General features: G+C 42.4%; 1 long non-coding RNA gene across 3 annotated transcripts in view; it reads left to right on the forward strand.

Annotated features, from left to right (window-relative positions):
* The window catches only part of LOC138852957 (uncharacterized), a 156,466-nt gene that overhangs the window by 79,998 nt on the left and 51,877 nt on the right, over positions 1-24,591 (forward strand). The gene's annotated exons all lie outside the window — the stretch shown is intronic.

A 24,591-nucleotide genomic window follows, 5' to 3' on the forward strand; every position in this document is an offset into this window, starting at 1 on the left:
GTAACGTGGTAGACTAGCAGCACAAAACACATTTTAGTGAAAAAATGAGCTGGGTGAATGTCTGAACCCCTTTACAGTGTTAGGGTAATTAGCAACTTGTTAGTATTTAATTAAGGTTAAGCAATTAAGCCAGACCAAAAGTTTTAGGACTTATGACTCTTGCGGTCTGGCATCCATTTCGGCGCTGAAAGGGCTTCAAAACTTAAGAAATAGAATTCCCTCTCCTCCTTTTATATTTTTCCCTAGTAAGCGCTTATGTAAGGTGATTTTATAATCTTAAACCCATTCCTCATTAATTTCTCTCTGTATTCTTCCTCTGCCTTTATCTTATTTCTCTCCTTCCTATTCAGCTCTTCTTCTTTTTCATTGGTTCATCGTTTCCTTTTCAACTGTAAATTTGATCTTTCCACCCTCCCGCTGAAGAGGTCGAGGTTAATGCAGTGTTTGGGGAGTAAGCTGCCGCCTCTTCCTTGTTCTCCCTCCCACTCTGTTATCTAACACGTTGTGTGCCCTCCTCACTCACAACACATTGGTATTTTGTGTCCAAACACACCAGCATGATGCCATGGAACCCTTTGGCACTCCTGACGGTGCCAGACGCGGTGCTTCAGTCCTTCATCAGTGAGCGTACCTCTGCCTTGTGTTTCCTTTTATAGGCTGGAGTGGTGCCTTTTCAGTCAATGGTGCTTTGGTTTCATTGTAGTTTTAGTCACTTTGAGTAAGGACATTTTTATATTTTTAAACCATAATGCTTTTCATTTTCTTGCTCGATTTATTTTTTTCACAGGGTTTCCCAGTACGGTTTACAGATACTAAATAAGCGTATAAGAAAAACTACAGTCTCTCATGGTCAAAAAAAAAAATCTTTTCCTATTTCTATTTTAAATGTTTAAAAATGTTTGTATTCATTTATTCAAAGTCTTGCAAATTTGGATGTGAGGCAGTCATAGCGGACTATGAAGGCCTTAAGTCCAAATTTCTACATCTCGGTTCATTAGTGGAAACCTGATGCTAAAATTTCCTTCTTGAAATCGCATCTTCATATATAATTGCTTTGTCCTAGGTTAGTTATTGGTACTGGGATGGTAGACAGCAACCACCCAGGGAGGTATTACCGTCCCGACACACGAGTGTGAAACACAAACTTGTCATTGTTTTACATAATGGTAGGATTGGTGTGTGTGTGTCTCATAAACACGTAAGATGACAAGGATATGTTGTTACTTCTACTTACACCTAATTCATGCTACACATGAAACCGTGTATGCATAGTTTTCCACACGGAATATCATTATACTTTAAAATAAATATTAGGATGTTCTTAATGTTAAATAACAAAAGAATGGATTAACAATGCAGCAGGCCTGATGGCCCAGATAGGTCTTACTCAGATTCAGCCATTCTCACTCACATTTTTGTCTAACCTATTTTTAAAGCTACCATTGTAATAGCGTAAATAATCCTAACAACCTTTTGAGAGACAGAGATATCCGTGAAAAATAATACAAATATCAGTCATATAGCTAACAAGTTATTTTTATATTCTTCGTAAGAATGAATGATCACAAATAACATCATTTCTCCGAGCATTCTTAATACCAGGTCCTCAGCTAAAACATCCTGGTATAACATTTACAAAAATCGACAACTCGTGCATCAGTCATTGCCTCTGTTACAACACTACTTGTGTGGGTACGAGTATTCATTTATAATCAGATACTCTTCACTACTTTCGAGTAATTACCACACGTCTCAATCGGCCCTAATTCGTCTCATCTTCCTTGTGGCCAATCTGCATGTGTATACACACGCATGGGAATTTTATTCTAATCTCTTAATAGTTCTTGTATTTCCTTTAATCTTCTTGGGTAAATTGGTAAGAATTTTCCCTTCCTAAACCATGCGTGTCGAGCAAGAAGCTAGTAACTCCCTTCTCCTGTATAAATTACTTAAAAGATAAAAGACATTTTAAAGGTAGGTTGTTTGCATGTGGGTGGGTGTAGTACAGATGAGAAGAAATTGTGAATGTTATAAATGACAAGAAACTGGATGGCATAGCTCTTAAGTAAAATAAATCTGAAGGAGTTGTGAAAATTTCGGTGGCGAGGAGTGAATGGGATTAGGTAAGGTGTATCCGGGAGAATCTTTGCTAAGGCAGGGATAGAGGTAATATTTATTGATAAATTACGGAAAGAAATGAGTGAATATAAATATATGGATTAAAATAAGGGTGGGATGTGAGAAGTAATAAAAAATGTTTATAGGGAAGAGAGAAGTGTAGAGGAGAAAAGGGAGATTTTGGGATGTGTTGAGTGAGTGTTTAGGGAGTTTTGAACCAAGTGAGAAAATAATTGTTGTGGGGAACCTCAATATTAAAGTGGGAGAAAGCTGTAGATAGCATTTTAGGTAAATTCAGAGCACCAAGAGTAAATGTTGATGGGGGCGTATAACTGAATATGTATAGAAAGAGGTTTGGTAACAGGTAACATATATTTTAAGACAAAACAAATAAAGGAGATAGGGTTACATATAAGCAACTACTGGAGAAACGTGGGTTAAAGAGAATAAAAGTTATGAGAAGGGGATGTTAGTATGGAGCAGACGTTAATCGTTACAGGAGGATGGGGGTGGTAGGGAAGAGGAGCGATTGGTGGAATGACAAGTTAAAGAGGATGTTAAGGGAGAAAAAATGTAATACGAGAGGTTTTACAATGTACAAGTGATATTTGGAGGGCGAGATATATGAAGAGTAAGACAAGGGTTTAAAAAAAAGTAGTGAGGGAGTGCAAAAGGAGAGCTAAAGAGACAGTTTTTTTCGACAAAATTTGTGGATAATAATGATAAAAAAAACTTGAGTGAAATCAATAAATTAAGAAAGCCTAGAGAACAAGTGGATTTAACAGTTAATAAAAAGGGGGAGTCATTAGATGGAAAGATGGAGGGAGTATTTTGAGTTGTTTAATGTTGAACAAGAGAGGGAGGCAATTATTTCTTGCATTGGGCAGGAAGGTATAACATCTTTTAGGATAGAGGAAGAACCAGATGTGAATGTGGGAGAGATGTGTGAGGCAGTAGTTAGAATGAAAGAGGATAAAGCAGCTGGGATTGACTGGATTAAGAAAAAATGTTAAAAGCAGGTGGGTATATAGTTTTGAAGTGGTTTGTGTATATAATTAATATATGCATGCAAGGGGGAGAAGTACCTAGGGATTGGCAGACAGAATGCATTGTTCCCTTGTGTAAGGAAAAAGGGAATTAAAGATATTTTAAGTATTATAGTGGAATGAGCCTGTTGAGTATACCGGGTAAAGTGTATGCTGGATTGATTAATGAAAGAATCAAGTGGAACAAGGAGGTGAATATGTAGCATGTAAGTGAATGCATGTAGCATGTAAGTGAAGCAATGCAGCAGATGTTGCAAATGTATGGAATAGGTGGTACATTACTTTAAAACTGCAGAGTTTGGATGTGGACAGTGAGGTTAGATTATCAAACGTAGGAGAGAGGGTGATTATTTTTCAGTGAACGTAGGCCTTACACTAGGATGTGCGATGTCACCATGGCTCTTTAACATGTTTACAGACAGAGATGTAAAAGGAGTGAATGCTAGGGTGTTGGGAGAGGTGTTGGATAAAAAGATAAAGAATCTAATACATAGTTGGAGTTTTCACAGTTGAGCAGTTCTTTTTTTGCCGATGTAAAAGGAGGAAATTGAAAGTGTTTATAGAAAAGAGCAAGGTGATGAGTGTCAAAAAATCATCTAAGCAATGAAAGTTTGGATGTCGAATTGAATGGAGTATGGACGAATTATATGCTTTCAGATATTTTGGATTGGATTTGGGGGGCAATATAGGTTTCTGAGAAATGAGGTTAACTATAGAAATAACGAAGGGTAGAGAGTACGTGGTGTACTGATGTATTGGTAGAGGCAACGAACGTCATCCATGTATGGAAAAAGAAGCATGGGTTTCTCAACGTTGCAACTAGGAGGAGACTGGCGGTAGTGATGTTTGAGGGGCAACGTGTAGTGTAAATATTATGAAGGGACATTTAACCCGGCTTCTGGGAACCAAGTTAACCTCCCGACGCCTTAGCCCATGGACCACCATGTTACATGTCCCGGGCTAAATGTACCGGGTTCGTTTCTCGGCTGGCCACATTATTGCTCTTTGCTTAAAATTACTTTGTTCTGTGGATGCCCTAATACGTATATTGCTCGTGAGACTGATTTTTCCATATGGGAGAAGAATGAAATTAGTCATGTAATGTCGAAGGCAGATATACATGTTGTGCCTAATAGGTAAAACTTACTATTTTGGCTTAAATAGCAACGCTCTTCTTCCCTAATAGGCAAGTGAAAATTTGTGCATGCAATAATTTCGCAAAAAATCAATCTGAACTTTAAAAAAAAAAAAAGTTTCATTGCGTTTATTAAATTATTGTAAACTTATCTAAAATATATTTAGTTGGATTAGGCTAAATTAAATTGCACTTGTTATAATAGGGTTAGGAAAGTTTCTAAGGTGCTTTTGGTACAAAATTTTTAATTTTTACATTAACATAAATGAAAAAATATATCTTTAAACGTATAAGATAAAATTTTAGAAAGGACTTAATTTTAAATGAGTTCTTGCTAATTGACCAGTTTTACCTATTCGGCATATGTATATATAATGTGCCGATTAGGTAACATTGGTCAATTAGCAAGGAATTTAAAATTAAGCCCTTTCTAAAATTTTCTCGTATACGTTTAAAAATATATTTTTTTTATTATGTTAATGTATAAATTAATATTTTTTTTACCAAAAGAACCTTAGAAAATTTACCTAACCTTATTAGAACAAGCTCAATTTAATTTAGCCTTATCCAACTATATATATTTTAGATAAGTTTAGAATAATTTAATAATAAACAAATGCAATGATACATATTTTTTTTCGTTAGGTTTAGAATGAATTTTGCGAAAATATTGCATACACAAATTTTCGCTTGCCTTCTTCGGCAAGACGAGCATTGCTATTTAAGCCAAAATCGCAAGTTTTACCTATTCGACATGATATAAATAGTTCTTTTTGTTTGTGTATATATATATATATATATATATATATATATATATATATATATATATATATATATATATATATATATATATATATATATATATAAATGTCGTGCCGAATAGGCAGAATTTGCGATCTTGGCTTAAATAGCAACACTCGTCTTGCCATATGGGACAAGTGAAAATTTGTGTATTCAAGAATTTTGCCAAAATCATTCTTGAGCTAACGAAAAAAATATATTTCACTGTTTGTTTAGTATTAAATTATTGTAAACAAATCTAAAATATATTTAGTTGGGTTAGGCTAAAATAAATTGAGCTTGTTATAATAAGGTTAGGTAAGTTTTCTAAGTTCCTTTTGGTGCAAAATTATAAATTTTTACATCAACATTATTGAAAAAAATATATATTTAAACGCATAAGATAAAATTTTAGAAAGGACTTAATTTTAAATGAGTTCTTGCTAATTGACCAGTTTTACGTATTCGGCACGATATATATATAAAATATATATATATATATATATATATATATATATATATATATATATATATATATATATATATATATATATATCGTGCCGAATAAGCAGAACTTGCCATCTTGGCTTAAATAGCAACGCTCATCTTGCCATATAGGACAAGTGAAAAATTGTATATGCAATAATGTCGCCAAAATCATTCTGAACCTAACGAAAAAAATATATTTCACTGTGTATGTTTATTATTAAATTATTGTAAACAAATCTAAAATATATTTAGTTATTAGGCTAAAATAAATTGCTCTTGTTATAATAAGGTTAGGTAAGTTTTCTAAGATTCTTTTGGTGCAAAATTAAAATTTTTTACATTAATATTAATGAAAAAATATATCTTTAAATGTATAAGAAAATTTTTTAGAAAGGACTTAATTTTAAATGAGTTCTTGCTAATTGACCAGGTTTACATATTCGGCACGACATATATATATATATATATATATATATATATATATATATATATATATATATATATATATATATATATATATATATATATATATATATATATATCCTACAAACATGAGCCTAGCGAACTAGTCTTTCTTCATGTTGTGAGTACATACGATGGTGTGGTTGCCTCAGAGCTAATTTCATTCTACTCCCCGTTTGGTGTACTAGCCTGCACAAGCAATACATATATTACTGTAACCACGAAATTTTTAACCACGTAATTTTCTCGTAATACTATCATTGTTTCCAAATCCACTTCCTTTCCCTTCATCAGATTTCCACTTCCTTTTCTCCCTCTTTCTCTGGGCAAGACTGGCGCCGTGATAGATGAAGTTATATGTGTGTGTGTCATGCTGAACACAATAAATTACCTCGCCTGATACTTCCACAAACCCATGATCACTTCTCTGTCTGTCTGTATCTGTATCTCTCTCTCTCTCTCTCTCTCTCTCTCTCTCTCTCATTTTCTTACACTCACACCCTCACTGAGGGATAGGGGGGATTACAGTAGTAATATTAGAATGAATACAATAAAAAGACCACTTATGGCTTGGGTACTCATCCTTCCCTTGACAGCTCAAGACCCCAGAAGCCGCAGCCTGGGCTCTCCCTCGATGTCGGCTATCTTAGTTCCCACTGGGCTGTAATAGAGCGATTATGACCATGGTTAACACTCACCCTGAAGACCTATATTCGTGGGCCAGTCTTACCTGGGTTTAGGCAATTGCTCTCGTGTCACGGCTTTGATGGTTATCCATACTCCCCTAACACCTAACCCTAGACACTGCAGTTACGTTGTTAGGCTGGTGTTGAGAGATACAGTGACTTACCTGGCTTATTGTAGCGGGAGCCCTTGACGTAATTACATTGTTGAAGCTGGTATCGATGGCTTTACTGAATATATGAAGTTGGACATCTTCACTTCTTTCATCACGCTGGCACATTGAACGTCACTTGATGACCCTCACTTTTCCACAAGTTCAACTAGTGAACTATATCAGTGGATAATATCCACATTACAGGGAATCACTAGCGATACCATGCCTAGAAGAGATAACACTGGTTAGTATTTAAACCTTCAACTCTCCTAAATATTCATCCGAACACAAATAAGCGACATGGAGAATAAATTGTTACACTGCGGTTCTTGCTCACTCACTAATATGTCAGTAATTATTCATGGCAGGGAGAGTAGTTCTTCTTGAAGCTTGTTGGGTATGACTCTAGTTTCTAGTTTCATTGTCCTCTTCGCTTTCGGGCTGAGTGGACGCACTGCGCAAACAGCTCCTGCTTTCTCTGGTGCGCAACTTCCTGTTTTCACCAAGATGGCTGCCAGCTACCGCAGGAGGAGCAACACCGTGTGTGTTGACCTTGTTAAAGGGGCAATTTACCCCACGAATGCCTCTGTTTTATTACCAACGATTATACGGGACACGTTTGGCATTGAAGTTGAAGAATTACACGGAATAGCACTTAATGGATCATCACGAATCTTCATAAAGTTCTGCACAGTGGAGGCATATGAAAGGACGGTGACTCAGTACCAGAAGAACATCACCGTATCATCTGGTCTGGAGGTACGCCTGCGGGATGCCTCAAAATACTACACCTGGGTGAGGATCCGCAACTTTCCTTTCGAGGCAGACGATGTAGATATCAGAGAGACATTTCAAAGATATGGTGAGGTGCATGCTATAACTTTAGTTCGATGGACGGAGGGAATCTATGAAGGGTTGCCGGCTGGATCTTACACCATCAAGATGTCTTTAAGAACACCTATTCCATCGTATGTTGTCCTGGAGGATTTTAGGACACAGCTGTACGTGACCTATGCGGGACAACGAAAGACTTGTCGCCTGTGCGGCGCTTTTGACCACATGGCGGCCGGATGTGGTAAAGCAGCAGCGCCGCGGCCTTGGGAACGGCAAGTAGTCACAGAGTCTCAGGCGGAACCTCTGCCGAAGACTTTGAGTGCAGCAGGCAAAGGTAATTGGGCGGACGAAGTGGAGGGCGTGTTAGAGAATTGTGTGACACTACCAGTGGCTTCGGATGCTCCCCCGCAAACGGGCCCGGGAGTTGAGCAGCAGCCTGTGGGGGTGGGAGAGACCGGTGATCCACAGGAGTTATCTACGCCCCTACAGGAGATGATTAAGTCTTTCCTGGACGTGCCTGCGGAGGAGAACCCAGCTACAGACAGGAGAATTCTGATGGTTGAGAAGGACTTGATTGAGCAGATTCCAGAGCCTCTGGGGTCAGAGCCTGGCATGTTGCAGTTGCTACAAGTGGAAGCTGAGGTGCACAAGGGCACTGGAAATACTGATATGGAAATTGAGGGCACATCTAGGAAGAGGGCTGGAGGCTCGTCGGATGAGGAGGTTATAACACCAGCTCAGCGTACAGGGAAGAAGACATGGGCAGGAGTGATTAAGAAGGGGCAGGGTAGTGCACAGGGGGGGGAGGGGGTACAGGCGGGAAAGAGTGCACGGGAAAAGACAGAAGCAGCAAAAAGTGGAACAGACAGGACACAGAGACATAGAGGAAAGCCACCCTTTCTGAATCTTTAAGTGTCTAACGATAAACGTGAATGGCCTTAGAGCTGACGGTAAACGAGTATGGTTGGAGGATGTTTTGAGGCGTTTTAACATAGATGTGTGTTTTATTCAAGAACACAATTTCAAGTATGGCAGAGAGTTGAGGCTGAACGGTTTTAGGATGTATGTTGGTAGTTCAGGGAAATTAAAGGGTGGGGTGGGAGTGGCAGTGGCAGTGAGGGAGTCCAGCCCATTCCACGTGCTCAAGTGGGAAGAGGGAGGGGAGGGGAGGGGAGGGTGGTGAGGGTGGAAGGGATATGGGGTGAGATTAGAGTATGTTTTCTGGGGATATATATGCCGGCAGATAGTAACATACGGGTAAAGGTGAATTTTGTAAGGGAGGTTTTGCTTTTCTACATGCGGGGTTTACCAATGGTTTCTATAATAGATGGGGATTGGAATTGTGTAATCAGAAATAAGGATGTGGAGCCGAGAGGGGCAGGGTGTGTGCTTGGAGTATTGAGGGATTTGTTGAGGGATGCAGGGGTTTATGACATAGGGGCGATGGGTGGAAAGTAGAGCACACGTTTATGCGGAGGGGTTATGCTGCCAGGTTGGATCGTATATATATAACTCGAGATATAACAGTAGAACGTGTAATGACGATAGATTTAGGTTTTTCGGACCATCGTGCCGTTTTGGCAGAGATGGCATGGGAAGGGATGGTTCGTAGGTATGTGGGTTATTGGAAAATGAATGTGAGGCTACTTCAGGGAGAGGGGGAGGGGTTGTTTTTTAGGGAATGGTGGAAGCAACTATGGGAGGCTCGCAACGAAGAGGAGGATGTCTTGGAATGGTGGGAGAAGCACGCTAAATTGCAGATTAGGGAGTATTACCAGCATAGAGGAAGGGATGAGGCGAGGTGGAGGTATGGTTTACAGAAATATTTAGAGGGGCAGCTAAATGATTGTTATGAAGGGGGAGGGGGGGCTAGACATGGAGAAATAGAGGTTTTAAGGGGAAGATTGAGGGATATACAAAATTCTCGTTTTGATGCGATACGTGTGAGGGAAGGTTTAGAGGAGGTTCTATGGGGTAACAAACCGTCAGGATGTGTTTTGAGGAGATTTAGGAATAGGCAACAGATGACCACGATTATGGGATTAGAGGTGTGTAAGGGGTGTGGGGATATAGGGTGGGGCAGGTACTTAGTACCACCGATGGAATGAGCAATTATGCTGATTATTGGTTTAGGGAGAATTTTAAGCAGAGGGAGGGAGGAGAGAGGGAGGGAGAGATTCTGGGAGAAGGAATTCGAGGTATTTTAGGGGAGGAGGAGAGTGTGGTAATAGAGGGTAGGATCAGTGAGGAGGAGGAGGTGGAGGAGGCGATAATGGGCTTGAGTAGGGGAAAAGCGCCGGGCATTGATGGAATTCCTAATGATTTCTATATTACACATTGGGATTGTATGAAGGAATGTCTGGTCCGGTTGTTTAACTGTATGAAGGAAAGGGGAGTGTTGGGGGAATTGCAGGGCACGGGGGTAGTAGTTTTGGTCTATAAGGGAGGGGAGGGGGGAAGACCTTGGGTGCTTTTAGGGCGATCTCCCTCATGTGTGCAGATTATAAAGTTTTTGCGAAGGTTTTAGGTAACCGTATGAAAAAGGTGCTTGACCGAGTCCTACACAGAGGACAGTGTGGGATTCCAGGTCGAAGTATGCGTGAGGGGCATGGAAGAATTAAGGATTTTGTGGAGGGTAGACAACGGGGGGGAGAATCTTGGGGATTGATTGGAAGCAGGCTTATGACAGTGTAGACAGACATATGTTGTGGTGTATTTTAAAAAAACAGGGTTTTGGTGATGAGACTGTGTGCTGGGCGACTACTTTGTATACGCCTGCAACGGTCAGGGTACAGGTTAATGGGAAGTTAGGGTTGCCGGTGCAGATGGGGATGGGTTTGCGACAGGGTTGCCCCTTGTCTCAAATCCTCTTTGCATGCATGCAGGACCCTTTTTATAGGCTTATAGAGGAAGGAGTGTGGGAACAGGGAGAGGTGGGTCCTGGGAGATGTGGTATTGTGGGGTATGTGGATGACACCACAGTTTTGGTAGGAAGGGAAATAAGATTGGGGAATGTGGGACATATAATAGAGATTTTTGGTGGGGCGACAGGGATGAGGGTTAATGGAGCAAAGTCAAAGTTATTAGAAGTAGGCACGTGGGTGGGGGGGGGGTTTGGGGGAACAGTATGGGTGGAACGTAGTGGATAGAATTAAGATATGTGGGGTTGTGTATATGGCGGACGCTGGGGAGGCACAGAGAATAACTTCCAAGGAAGTAGTGAGTAGAGCGATGGGTAGGATGCGTGGGTGGAGGGCTGGGGATGTAACATTGCAGCAGAGGGTGGTGGTAGTAAATACACTTGTGTACAGTAAAGTGTGGGGCGTGGCAGAAATATATCCCCTGAGGTCGTGTGATATTCAGGAACTGGAGAGGGTGGTTTTGAGGTATGTGTGGGGTTATGGGAAGCCATGGCTACGGAAGGAGGTGGTGATGATGGGCGTGCGGCAGGGTGGGCTGGGTCTTATACCTTTGGACACACGAGTGAAGGCAGTGTATGTGAAGCAGCGATACTTGAGGGTGGGAGGGGAGAGGGGTAGAAGGGTGGGAGAGGTCATGAAGAATGTGCGAAAATGGTGGAAGGGAAAGGCACTACTGGAGTGTGAAGATATGGTGCAAAATTTGTTGGCAGTAAGGGAAGCAAAAAAAAGTAAGGGTAAGTAGGCTTGGGAGGACAGGTTGGCAGGGTACAATGATACAGGGAGTAGCTACATACCCAATGTATGATTGGAGGGGCATTTGGGAAGACTTTCGGAAGATCAGATTAAAGCCAAGGGTTCGTGAAGTGGTTTATAGATTCTTTATGGGAATTCTAGCTACAAGGTCAGTGCTATATAGAATGGGTTATGTAGGTGCTGGCACTTGTTTGCATTGTGAGGAAGAGGAGACGGCTTTTCATGCCATATATTTTTGTGAAAACTTGGGTTTTGTAAGGGTATGGTTAGCGAGAGTTCTGGGTATAGAGGGGGGGAGAAACATTTCGACTTTGAGGGCTTTGCATTTTGATGTGGGAGGGGTTTCCGAGGACATTCGGAGGGCAGTGATGTATGTAGTGGCAGATTTTTTGTATGTGTCTTGGTGCATGCGGGAGGTGGGGGGTGAATATAGGGTGCGGGCGCTTGCTGCGAGTGGGTATCGTACAGTATGCAGAAATAGGATACTATATGGGAGGTTGTGGGTAAATAGTTTTCCCTTGGGTTATCGTAATCTGTCGGTAGGTGTAATGTTAGGGTTGGGTGTAGTTTAGAGCTGGATTGGGCTGGTTCTCCCTAAACTGGCATTCTTGTTCTTTTTTTGAGATTAGTGGAGGATGGAAGGTGGAATAAAAGTGTGTGGTAGTGGAGCATATGGGTGTAAAGTAGTTAGGAATGAGGGGGGGGCGTAGGGGGGGGTGAACTGGTGACATTTGGTTAAGAGACAGGGGGTTTTATGACTTTCGACGTCAGGTACGAACTTGAGCATGGAAGGGAACGTGAGTTTGTGTTTTTTTTAATACAGATAGCACGGGGTCAGGGAATGGCAGGGGGTGGCTTTCTGAAGTGTCTTTTGCCAGGTTGGTTTTGTTAATGATTGAGGTAGTACTGCCCGGTACATGTTTTATTAGGAGCCATAAGTTATATTGTGTAACTTAGTGCATGACAGAGTAAGTCTGATATTGCTCTGGAACATTGTTAATAAATATATATATCTTGTTGAACATAATACATAAAAAAATGGGAATATGTATTAGTGAGCGAGTTACAATTTCTAGTGTACTGTTACCATATTAGTTGGTATTCTTCACTTTGTCAAATAATTACTATCTATATATTGTTATAAGTTATTTATGTTAGTTCTTATTTTATACGTTTTAAGTGAACAAATGTAAGGTGTTGTGACGTCTAGTGCAAGTGGCATTTATCTTGCACTGGGGAAAAGGGGAAGTGTAAAGTAAATATGATTGGATCATAACGAAATGTCAATGGATATATGTACACTATATTTAGAAGACGGGAAGGATTGTGAGGATTGTCAATATATGTATTAATTCTTATGTAATTTTCATGGAACTCAGGGTGATAATAATGTACACCTATTAGTCGGATGATAAGTATTGATATTATGCTTATTGTAATATAATTTGATTGATGAAATGTATAATCTGGTTTTTAGCTTTGGAGTAAAGAGATAAAAAGCATAGGTGATGGGGGATATTTTGTAAGCACAAAGATGAATCAGCAGTGTGTATTTAGAAAATGTAACAATTTTATCTTTCTGTGGCGGAGACGATAAGGGGTTCGCATTTTCCTTTGTTATTGTACTTTAATGTATTTTTAAATTCAATGACTGATGGAGGTTATGAGTGGTGACGGCAGACACAGTTACTAGGCATGTGGGGGGGGGGGTGAAGAGTCAGCGGTAGTGTATTAAATCCACCACCGTGCACGATGTTGATTGTTATCATGGGGTATATGAGGGTTAGGGTGTGGATTGGTTTCTTTGGTGGATGTGTGCCATCATGTTCAGACTTTTCTTGTATTATAGTCAGCCTTTTAGAGGGCTGGATTGTGTTTATACATGTTGTCAATGATGTCCTTAATGCTCTAATAAATGTATAAGAGATGTCAATGAGTATACTCAGGTGAAAGCGGTATGTTTTTCAAGGGGGGGGGGGAGAGTGTAAGCATTACTAGGTAATACCACCAGTCCGATAACATTCTTCTTTGCAAATATACAGGGTCTAAAGCCAGCAACAAACAACAAAATACCTTTCATCCGTGGACTGCTTGCAGAGGCAAAGGCAATGTTCGCGGCTTTCACTGAGACCTACATAAAGGATCACTTGGACAACGAAATATGGATCCCAGGTTACAACCTATACAGATGTGACAGTGAACAGGCAAAAGGGGGGGGGGTTGGCCTGTACATTGCAGAGTCACTTGTTTGCACAGAACTGCTAAATGCCTCAAATGATGTAGTGGAAGTTTTAGCAGTAAAGGTCGAGAACCAAAACCTAGTCATTGTGGTAGTCTACAAGCCTCCGGATGCAACATCCCAGCAATTCCAGGAACAGCTGTTAAAAATTGACCACTGTCTGGAAAATCTTCCAGCTCCTGTACCCAACATCTTGCTCCTGGGGGATTTCAACTTAAGGCACCTAAAATGGAGGAATATAGCAAATAATATTGTTGCAGTAATAACACCAGGAGGCAGCTCTGATGAAAACTCACACTCACGCGAGCTTTTAAATCTCTGCACAAAATTCAATTTAAACCAGCAAATAATAGAGCCTACTAGACTGGAGAATACACTAGACCTCATCTTCACTAACAATGATGATCTGATAAGAAATGTCACCATATCAAAAACAATATACTCAGATCACAACATAATTGAGGTTCAGACATGTATGCGGGGAGCCCCAGACCGACAAAATGAGATTAGTCACGAGGGAGCATTCACCAAATTCAACTTCAATAACAAAAACATAAAGTGGGACCAAGTAAACCAAGTCCTAACCGATATAAGCTGGGAAGATATACTAAGCAACACAGACCCCAACTTATGCCTAGAACAGATTAACTCGGTGGCACTCGATGTATGCACAAGGCTTATTCCTCTAAGAAAAAGGAGGAGTAGATGTAAAATAGAGACAGGCGCTCCCTTTACAGGCGACGGAAAAGAATAACAGAGCGGCTAAAAGAGGTCAATATATCTGAAATGCGTAGGGAGACACTGGTCAGAGAAATAGCAAGCATCGAACTCAAGCTAATAGAATCCTTTAGGAGTCAGGAATCGCGGGAAGAACTAAAAGCCATAAATGAAATCGAAAGAAACCCAAAGTATTTCTTCTCCTATGCCAAATCAAAATCGAGAACGTCCAGTATTGGGCCCCTACTTAAACAAGATGGGTCCTACACAGATGACAGCAAGGAAATGAGTGAGCTACTCAAGTCCCAATATGACTCAATTTTTAGCAAGGCGCTAACCAGACTGAGAGTCGAAGATCAAAATGAATTTTTTATGAGAGCCACAAAATTTGATTAACACAAGCCTATCCGATGTTATCCTGACGCCTAATGACTTCGAACAGGTGATAAATGACATGCCCATGCACTCTGCCCCAGGGCCAGACTCATGGAACTCTGTGTTCATCAAGAAGTGCAAGAAGCCCCTATCACGAGCCTTTTCCATCCTATGGAGAGAGAGCATGGACACGGGGGTCGTCCCACAGTTACTAAAAACAACAGACATAGCCCCACTCCACAAAGGGGGCAGTAAAGCAACAGCAAAGAACTACAGACCAATAGCACTAACATCCCATATCATAAAAATCTTTGAAAGGGTCCTAAGAAGCAAGATCACCACCCATCTAGAAACCCATCAGTTACACAACCCAGGGCAACATGGGTTTAGAACAGGTCGCTCCTGTCTGTCTCAACTATTGGATCACTACGACAAGGTCCTAAATGCACTAGAAGACAAAAAGAATGCAGATGTAATATAAACAGACTTTGCAAAAGCCTTCGACAAGTGTGACCATGGTGTAATAGCGCACAAAATGCGTGCTAAAGGAATAACAGGAAAAGTCGGTCGATGGATCTATAATTTCCTCACTAACAGAACACAGAGAGTAGTCGTCAACAGAGTAAAGTCCGAGGCAGCTACGGTGAAAAGCTCTGTTCCACAAGGCACAGTACTCGCTCCCATCTTGTTCCTCATCCTCATATCCGACATAGACAAGGATGTCAGCCACAGCACCGTGTCTTCCTTTGCAGATGACACCCGAATCTGCATGACAGTGTCTTCCATTGCAGACACTGCAAAGCTCCAGGCGGACATCAACCAAATCTTTCAGTGGGCTGCAGAAAACAATTTGAAGTTCAACGATGAGAAATTTCAATTACTCAGATATGGTAAACATGAGGAAATTAAATCTTCATCAGAGTACAAAACAAATTCTGGCCACAAAATAGAGCGAAACACCAACGTCAAAGATCTGGGAGTGATCATGTCGGAGGATCTCACCTTCAAGGACCATAACATTGTATCAATCGCATCTGCTAGAAAAATGACAGGATGGATAATGAGAACCTTCAAAACTAGGGAGGCCAAGCCCATGATGACACTCTTCAGGTCACTTGTTCTATCTAGGCTGGAATATTGCTGCACACTAACAGCACCTTTCAAGGCAGGTGAAATTGCCGACCTAGAAAATGTACAGAGAACTTTCACGGCGCGCATACCGGAGATAAAACACCTCAATTACTGGGAGCGCTTGAGGTTCCTAAACCTGTATTCCCTGGAACGCAGGAGGGAGAGATACATGATTATATACACCTGGAAAATCCTAGAGGGACTAGTACCGAACTTGCACACGAAAATCACTCACTACGAAAGCAAAAGACTTGGCAGACGATGCACCATCCCCCCAATGAAAAGCAGGGGTGTCACTAGCACGTTAAGAGACCGTACAATAAGTGTCAGGGGCCCGAGACTGTTCAACTGCCTCCCAGCACACACAAGGGGGATTACCAACAGACCCCTGGCAGTCTTCAAGCTGGCACTGGACAAGCACCTAAAGTCAGTTCCTGATCAGCCGGGCTGTGGCTCGTACGTTGGTTTGCGTGCAGCCAGCAGCAACAGCCTGGTTGATCAGGCTCTGATCCACCAGGAGGCCTGGTCACAGACCGGGCCGCGGGGGCGTTGACCCCCGGAACTCTCTCCAGGTAAACTCCAGGTAGGACTATCGTTTTTTATTATAAGACCATCTTTTCACGTGAAGCACAGTACATAAAAGTAGTGTTTGATTGGAGTGCAGCAGCCAATTCTGATGTCATTATATAAGTGCTTCTTTGGTATTTGTGTAGTCACTGCAGATTATCGTTTTAATGCCTGTATCTTGTTACATATTGATTATGTACCCATATATTTTTTGTACCTGAGTTTTAAATAAAATATAAAAAAAAAAGTTTCTAGTTTCACGAAGCACACATGGAGTTTTAAGAAGTTTGCATAGATATGGCCACAAATGTTCTCCGTTTAGATGTAGCGTGGCCTCGCTGGAAACACTCATTCACTTGTTACATCCTAACTGGTCGCAACCTGGCTCAAGGAGCCACCAGCACATGTATTTACAGTAGAATTTCTGCTAACATAATGTCTACAGGCATAGGTGCCAGCTTTGATGACTTAACTGAATCAGAGTGTGGATTCCTTGACTCCAGGGTGCAGGTTATTGGATGTAATGGCATTGGCTATATTATCAGGTTAGAGGCATATTAGAATTTTTAATGGTCTTAGGACATACAAGGAACACATGCTACGATGTATGGATGTTCTGATATGGCTTTAATGATGCTTCGTTGTAAGACATAAAATCTTGCTTCATCTCTGCTAATGGAAAGAATAAGAGGTCGTGACCCCCTTAGCCCACACCTGCACTGCCAGTGTGGGAACAAAGAGAAAGGGGGCTTAGCCCTCCTGTGAGGGGTTGCCGCCTAGTGTTCGAGAAAATTTCTCCACACCCACATACCCTACTACACAATTGGTCAAGTGTTTACCAGCAAGTGCGTTTGACAACCAGTAACTAACACACTCATTCACGCAAAGGTCTTTCATCTGCCCCTGATGGATGATCTATTGAGGATCGCTGTCCTCTGCTCCATTTCTTTCCCTTCCGAAGTTATATTAACTCCAGCTCTACAGGAACAAATTCTTCGAGGCTGGAGTAGCTGCTGATAATTTACTTAAATAATTATGATCATTTCCATACTGAAATCTCTGTTCAGGCCGACATATTTTGAATCTTTGACCCATCCTGAGTGACGGAATATGACAGGGAAACACAGCTAGCTTTTTCCTCTAACAGTCATATAGAGTAGGTTGGAAGCTTACTGCGGATGTAAACAGTTTTGCTATATATTTCCCCACCCATGATTCCGTTTTTCTCGATTTATCAAGGATTTGGATTTTGTCCTTCCCATATCCATCCTGTGGATATTCAAAAAGCCTAGGAACTAGGACACCAAAGGTTTAACAGGGGTACATCTGAATTTATATTTACAACTGACTTATCTATTGCAAGCAAATTTAGGATATTTTCTTAATATGTCTGGTGTCTTAATTTCAATTTTAAGATGCCTTAGCATTTCTAATATTGTTTTACTGCTTATTTTTATATCCCTCATATACTTCAATAAGTGGACAGTTAAGCACATAGTGTTCAAGAGTGATTATAAGAATGGCTGCATACTTTGCATTTAGTTTAATCATTATCTGTGTCTGTCAAACTACCAGAAGTACTTGTAGCCAAATCTAAGAATTGCTCCTACAACATCAGTCTGTTCATATTGCAAGTTGCTCCATAAGAGTATTAGAGTATTCATCTACGTTCATGTTATCATGGTGGGTGATAGATCTACCCAGGCATACTTGCATTCCCATGACATTTCGTTATTTACATCTAATATTATTCCTAATGCTAGACAGACACACCAAAGTCATATTCTGTATTTTCCTTCATGGTACTTCAGCTTACCTATCAGCTTTATCACGAAGAAGTAATTCAATGTGTGATGGAATCCATAAAATTTTTACAATAATTCGCTTTTCCTGGATTTTTGAGAAACTGTATCTGGTTTCTCCAATGAGCATGTTAGTCATTATGCAGCATGATTGCAAACAACTCACAGAACGGGTGGGGTTTGAACTAATGGCAATAGAGTCCTAGAAACTCGCAGGCCAGTGCGGTAACCACTCGGCCAGCTGTCTCTAATGAGATTCATCCAGCTAGATATTTCTATACAAATATGCCTAGCTGGATGAACCTTATTAGAAACAGCTGGACGAGTGGTCAACGCACTGGCCTGTGAGTTCTTATTACTCACTTGCCTTGAGTACAAACCCTCACCCGTTCCATGATTACTCAAGCTCAATATCATAAGTCAACTTTAGTTATATTAGGGTGGCAAACAATTGGGTGTGCAGTGTCGACACTCAGTTGTTAATTCTTATGACTGATTAAGAGTAGTTTCTCCCTCTTTCCCTCTCCTTCCTACTATTACGTCGTGTCTCGCGCCATCTGGTTTAATTTGTGTTCATTTTTTACTCCATCTTTCTTGCATACCTCTCCCCTATCTCTCTTCCGCTCACGATACAACCTTCACTTCGGTGTGTTGGCTCAGACATCAACGTCCCTCCTTATTCTCATCTTCATTTCTTCATCAGCTTTACCCTCTAACCACAAACAAGGGGAAACATAGCTTCTCTGTATCCATTAGTTCCAATGGGGTTTCCCCCTTGACTCTTTTTCTTACCTAAGACCTGTCATGGGTAATTGTCATCTGTTGGAGCTCGGAGGGCGTTTGTCACTCTGTGGAGGCTTGTAGTTGGTGGGGCTGATGTTGATGGGCACTGACGGCAGGTGGTGCTGACAGCAAAGGTGTTGGTGGGGAAGGTGGTCAAGGTTGGTGTGAAAGGAGAGAGAGCGAGAGAGCGAGAGAGCGAGAGAGCGAGAGAGCGAGCGAGCGGGAGTGATAGTAGTAGTAGTAGTTACTAGCTGTCAAAGGCACTTGTCGAGAGACCCTTGCTTGTTTTGCGCGCGCGTGTGCAGTTTTGTGTATACTTCCCTGTTTGTAATCACCTATTTGTGGTTGCAGAGGTCGAGTCATAGCTCAAGACCCCCGCCTCTTCGCTGGTCACTACTAGTCCCACTCTCTTCTTGCTCGAAGAACCTTGTCATACATCTTCTTAAACCTATGTAGGGATCCTGCCTCCACTACATCACTTTCCAGACTTTTCCACTTTCTGACAACTCTGTGACTGAAGGAATACTTTCTAACGTCCCTGTGATTCATCTAATTCTTCGACTTAAAATTGTGACCCCTTGTTGCTGTGTCCCATCTCTGGAACATTCTGTCTCTGTCCACCTTACCAATTCCTCTCAATATTTTAAATATAGTTATCATATCCCCCCCCTATCTCTCCTGTCCTCCAGAGTCGTCAGATCGATTTCCCTTAATCTTTCCTCGTAGGACATGCCCCGTAGCTCCAGGACTAGATTTGTTGCAAACCTTTGCACTTTCTCTAATTTCCGTACGTGCTTGGCTAGGTGTGGGCTCCAAACTGGTGCTGCATAATCCAATACAGTCCTGACGTACTCGGTGTACAGGGTCCTGAACGATTCCTTTTTGAGATGTTGGAATGCTATTCTTAGGTTTGCTAGGCGCCCATATGCTGCAGCAGTAATTTGGTTAATGTGTGCCCCAAGTGATGTGCCTGGTGTTATACTCACCCCAAGATCCTTTTCCTTGAGTGAGGTTTGTAGTCTCTGGCCCCCTAGACTATACTCCGTCTGCGGTCTTCTTTCCCTTCCCCGGTCTTCATGACTTTGCACTTTGTGGGGTTGATCTCCAGGAGCCAGTTGCTGGACCAGGCTTGCAGCCTGTCCAAATCCCTTTGTAGTTCTGCCTGGTCCTCGTCTGATTGAATTTTTCTCATCAGATTCACATCATCTGCAAACAGGGACACTTCTAAGTCTATTCCTTCCGTCATGTTGTTCACATATACCAGAAACAGCACCTGTCCTCCAACTGACCCTTGTGGAACCCCGCTTGTTACGTACGCCCACTCTGACACTGCGTCTCATACCATGACTTTGATGTCTTCCCGACAGGTATTCTCTGATCCATTGCAGCGCCTTCCCTGTTGTACCTGCCTGGTCCTCCAGCTTATGCAGTAATCTCTTGTGTGGAACTGTGTCAAAAGCCTTCTTACAGTCCAAGAAAATGCAATCTACCCACCCCTCTCTATCTTGTCTTACTGCTGTCACCATGTCATGGAACTCCAGCAGATTTGTGACACAGGATTTCCCATCCCTGAAACCGTGCTGGTTGTCTTTGATAAGCTCATTCCTTCCTAGGCACTCCACCACTCTTCTAGTAATCTTCTCCGTGACCTTGCATACTATACATGTCAGTGACACTGGTCTGTAGTTTAACGTTTCGTGTCTCTTCTTTTTTAAAAATTGGGACTACATTTGCTGTCTTCCATACCTCAGGCAGTCGCCCTGTTTCGATAGATGTGTTGAATGTTGTGTGTTTGTATGTGTACTTATTTGTGGTTGCAGGAATCGATTCACAGCTCGTAGCCCTTGTGTGTGTGTTAGTTACCAGTTGTCAAAGGCACTTTTCACTAAATACTTGGCCTGTGTGTGTGCGCGCGCGGGCGCGTGTTGGGGAAATGCAGTTGTTTGCTAAGCGTAATTGGGACATTATTCGCAGACTCGAAGTTGGTGTTGTTGTTGGTGTGTGTTGCTTGTGTTCGCTTTGGTGATGGTGTCTGTGTTGCTCTTAGTGTTCCGGTAGCCTGAGTGGCGTTGTGGTAGCCTGAGTGGCGTTGTGGTAGCCTGAGTGGCGTTGTGGTAGCCTGAGTGGCGTTGTGGTAGCCTGAGTGGCGTTGTGGTAGCCTGAGTGGCGTTGTGGTAGCCTGAGTGGCGTTGTGGTAGCCTGAGTGGCGTTGTGGTAGCCTGAGTGGCGTTGTGGTAGCCTGAGTGGCGTTGTGGTAGCCTGAGTGGCGTTGTGGTAGCCTGAGTGGCGTTGTGGTAGCCTGAGTGGCGTTGTGGTAGCCTGAGTGGCGTTGTGGTAGCCTGAGTGGTTTTCTCAACACCCTCCGTCCATGCATAAAGGAGATTACCAGCAAATTCCTAGCTGCCTTCAAGAAAGAGTTCAACAGATTCCTGATTATCCAGGTTGTGGAGCATACGTTGGACTGCGGGCGGCGGCACTAACAGTTTGATCGATCAGGCCAGCGACCAGGAGGCCTGGTCTGGGACCGGGTCGCAGAGGAAACTGTGGGACCTCCGGAAGCGACTCCATGTAAACTACAAGTCAACCATCTGTCTACTCCTCTTTCTACTCAAACACTGCTATTAATTCCATCCTCCTCCTCTGTCTCCTCTTCCTCTTCCTCCTCCTCCTCCTTTTCCTCTTCCTCCTCCTCCTCCTTTTCCTCTTCCTGCACTTCTCCATCTTACATCTGAGAGTAATATTTCGTCGGTGTTGGGGCCAGCAGCTGTCGGGAATTATCCCCAGGCTTGCTGCAGGACGATTCCTGCCTTGGGGAAAATTCCCTGAGAGTTAAATGACGTGTTGGAGGATATATAAGTGTGTGTGTGTGTGTGTGTGTGTGTGTGTGTGTGTGTGTGTGTGTGTGTGTGTAAATATATACTCACCTGTTTGTGGTTGCGGTTGTGGTTGCTCCTCTGTACTCGCGTAGTAGTGATTGCAGAGGTCGAGTCATAGCTCATGGTCCCGCCTCTTCACTTGTCACTACTAGGTCACTCTTCCTGCTCAGTGAGCTTTATCATACCTCCTCTTAAAGCTATGCATGAATCCTGCCTCCACTACATCACTTCCCAGACTATTGCACTTTCTGACAACCCCTTTCTGACATACCCCTTAGCTCCGGAACTAGTCTTGTTGCAAACTTTTGCACTGTCTCTAATTTCCTTACGTGCTTGGCTAGGTGTTGGTTCCAAACTGGTGCTGCATACTCCAACATAGGTCTGACGTACACAGTGCACAGGGTCCTGAACGATTCCTTATTGAGATGTCGGAATGCTGTTCTTAGGTTTGCTAGGCGCCCGTATACTGCAGCAGTTATTTGGTTGATGTGCGCCTCAGGAAATGTGCCTGGTGTTATACTCATCCCAAGATCCTTTTCCTTGAGTGAGATTTGTAGTCTCTGGCCTCTAAACTGTACTCCATCTGCGGTCTTCTTTGCCTTCCCCAATCTTCATGATTTTGCACTTAGTGGGGTTGAACTCCAGGAGCCAGTTTCTGGACCAGGCCTGCAGTCTGCCCAGTGTGTGTGCACTCACCTATTTGTACTCGCCTATTCGTGGTTGCAGGGGTCGGGTTATAACTCCTGGCCCCGCCTCTTCACTGGTCGCTACTAGGTTCTTTCTATCCCTGATCCATGAGCTTTATCATACCTCGTCTTAAAACTGTGTAAGGTTCCTGCCTCCACCACGTCGCTTGCCAGACTATTTTACTTCCTGATAACTCTTATGACTAAAGAAATACTTCCTAACATCCCTTTGACTCGTCCGAGTCTTCAACTTACAATTGTGACCCCTTGTTTTTGTGTCCCATCTCTGGAACATCCTGTCTCTGTCCACCTTGTCAATTCCTCGCAGTATTTTATATGTTGTCTACCCTGACCCTCCTGTCCTCCAATGTCGTCAGGCCGATTTTCCTCCCTGAGCTCCGGGACTAACCTTGTTGCAAACCTTTGTACTTTCTCTAATTTCTTGACGTGCTTGACCAGGTGTGGGTTCCAAACTAGTTCTGCATGCTCCAGTATGGGCCTGACGTACAGTGTATAGTGTCTTGAACGATTCCTTACTAAGGTATCGGAACGCTGTTCTCAGGTTTGCCAGGCGCCCATATGCTGCAGCAGTTATCTGGTTGATGTTTGCTTCCGGAGACGTGCTCGGTGTTATGTTCACCCCAAGATCTTTCTCCTTGATGAGGTTTGCAGTCTTTGTCCACCTAGCCTATACTCTGCGGTCTTCTTTGCCCTTCCCCAGTCAGTTGCTCTACCACGTGTCCAGCCTGTCCAGGTCTCTTTGAAGTCCTCCCTGATCCTCATCTCACTTAATTCTCCTCATTAACTTCACATAATCTGCGAACAAGGACATTTCTTAGTCTATCCCTTCCATCATATCATTCACATATCCTAAAAGTAGCACTGATCCTAGGACTGACCCCTGTGGGACCCCGCTCGTCACAGGCGCCCACTGTGATACCTCATCACGTACCATGACTCGTTGTTGCCTCCCTGTCAGGTATTCTCTGAGCCATTGCAGTGCCCTTCCTTTTATGTGTGCGCGTGTGCGCGAACGTTTGAGTGTATGTATGCGAGTCAAGTCTGAGTGTAAGTTTTCGGCGGGGAATGCAAATGAGGGAAAGGTGTTGGGTTGGAGGACGGGAGGGTCATGACAGTGATGGATGGGCTTACAGGGACAGTGTGTAGGGTCGGTGGAGGAGGGGCGGTATAAGATGTGGCACTGGTGCTAGCACTGGCACCGCGACTGGCACTGGCACCAGGACTGGCACTAGCACTGGGAGGTTTCTACTATCTCACTGGGTCTTCTTTTTTCTTCTTCAACTTGTACGTTACTTAGAGGCTTCCCAATCTTCCCGATGACTGCACAAAGTGTGTAGTATGTTGTCACACTGGCTGTATTATTTCTGTGATGTATGTTGTCACTGTTGTTACTTTTGTTATTATGGTTCCCTGATGTGTGTTGTCACTGTTGGTATCTTGCTGGTAGTATTGTCTCACTGTTTCTCTTGCTTCTGCCCAGATTTTGGTTAGACCTGTTTTTTATAATATTGTCCTTTTTTTTAATTACTTTTAAGAACCAGGTTAATACTTTCATTACATTTTGCTTTATATGGAATTTTATTTTTATTTTTGGCGTTTATAAGAGTAATGACAGGCAGGGAGGGAAGGGGTGTGGGAGGGGGAGAATGGGTAACGATGATATAATAGAAATAGGTTGTGGGTAATTAGTAAGGCTAGGACTAAACAAATGAGTGGTGTGTCCACTCTTGGCAGGATGTAAGAGAAACTTTGTGTCGTTGGTTCAATTGAACAGTTCAGGTCGTGGGATGGATTGTTTACATGAGAACATAAGTGAAAGTATCAGTGAAAATAGGAAACTGAACCCGAGCGCTGTCAATGCACAAAAAAGCGCTTGGGTTTTGTTCCTGTTTTCACTTAGGTATTCTTACATATTTGCAGTCACACGTTTTATTGTGATTTCTTCAATAAGAACATAGAGAAACACTGCAGCAGGCCTACTGGCCCATACTAAGCAAGTCCTTCTCAACCCCAAACCC

Source organism: Cherax quadricarinatus, chromosome 19 (assembly GCF_038502225.1).
Source record: "Cherax quadricarinatus isolate ZL_2023a chromosome 19, ASM3850222v1, whole genome shotgun sequence".
Lineage (NCBI taxonomy): Eukaryota > Metazoa > Arthropoda > Malacostraca > Decapoda > Parastacidae > Cherax > Cherax quadricarinatus.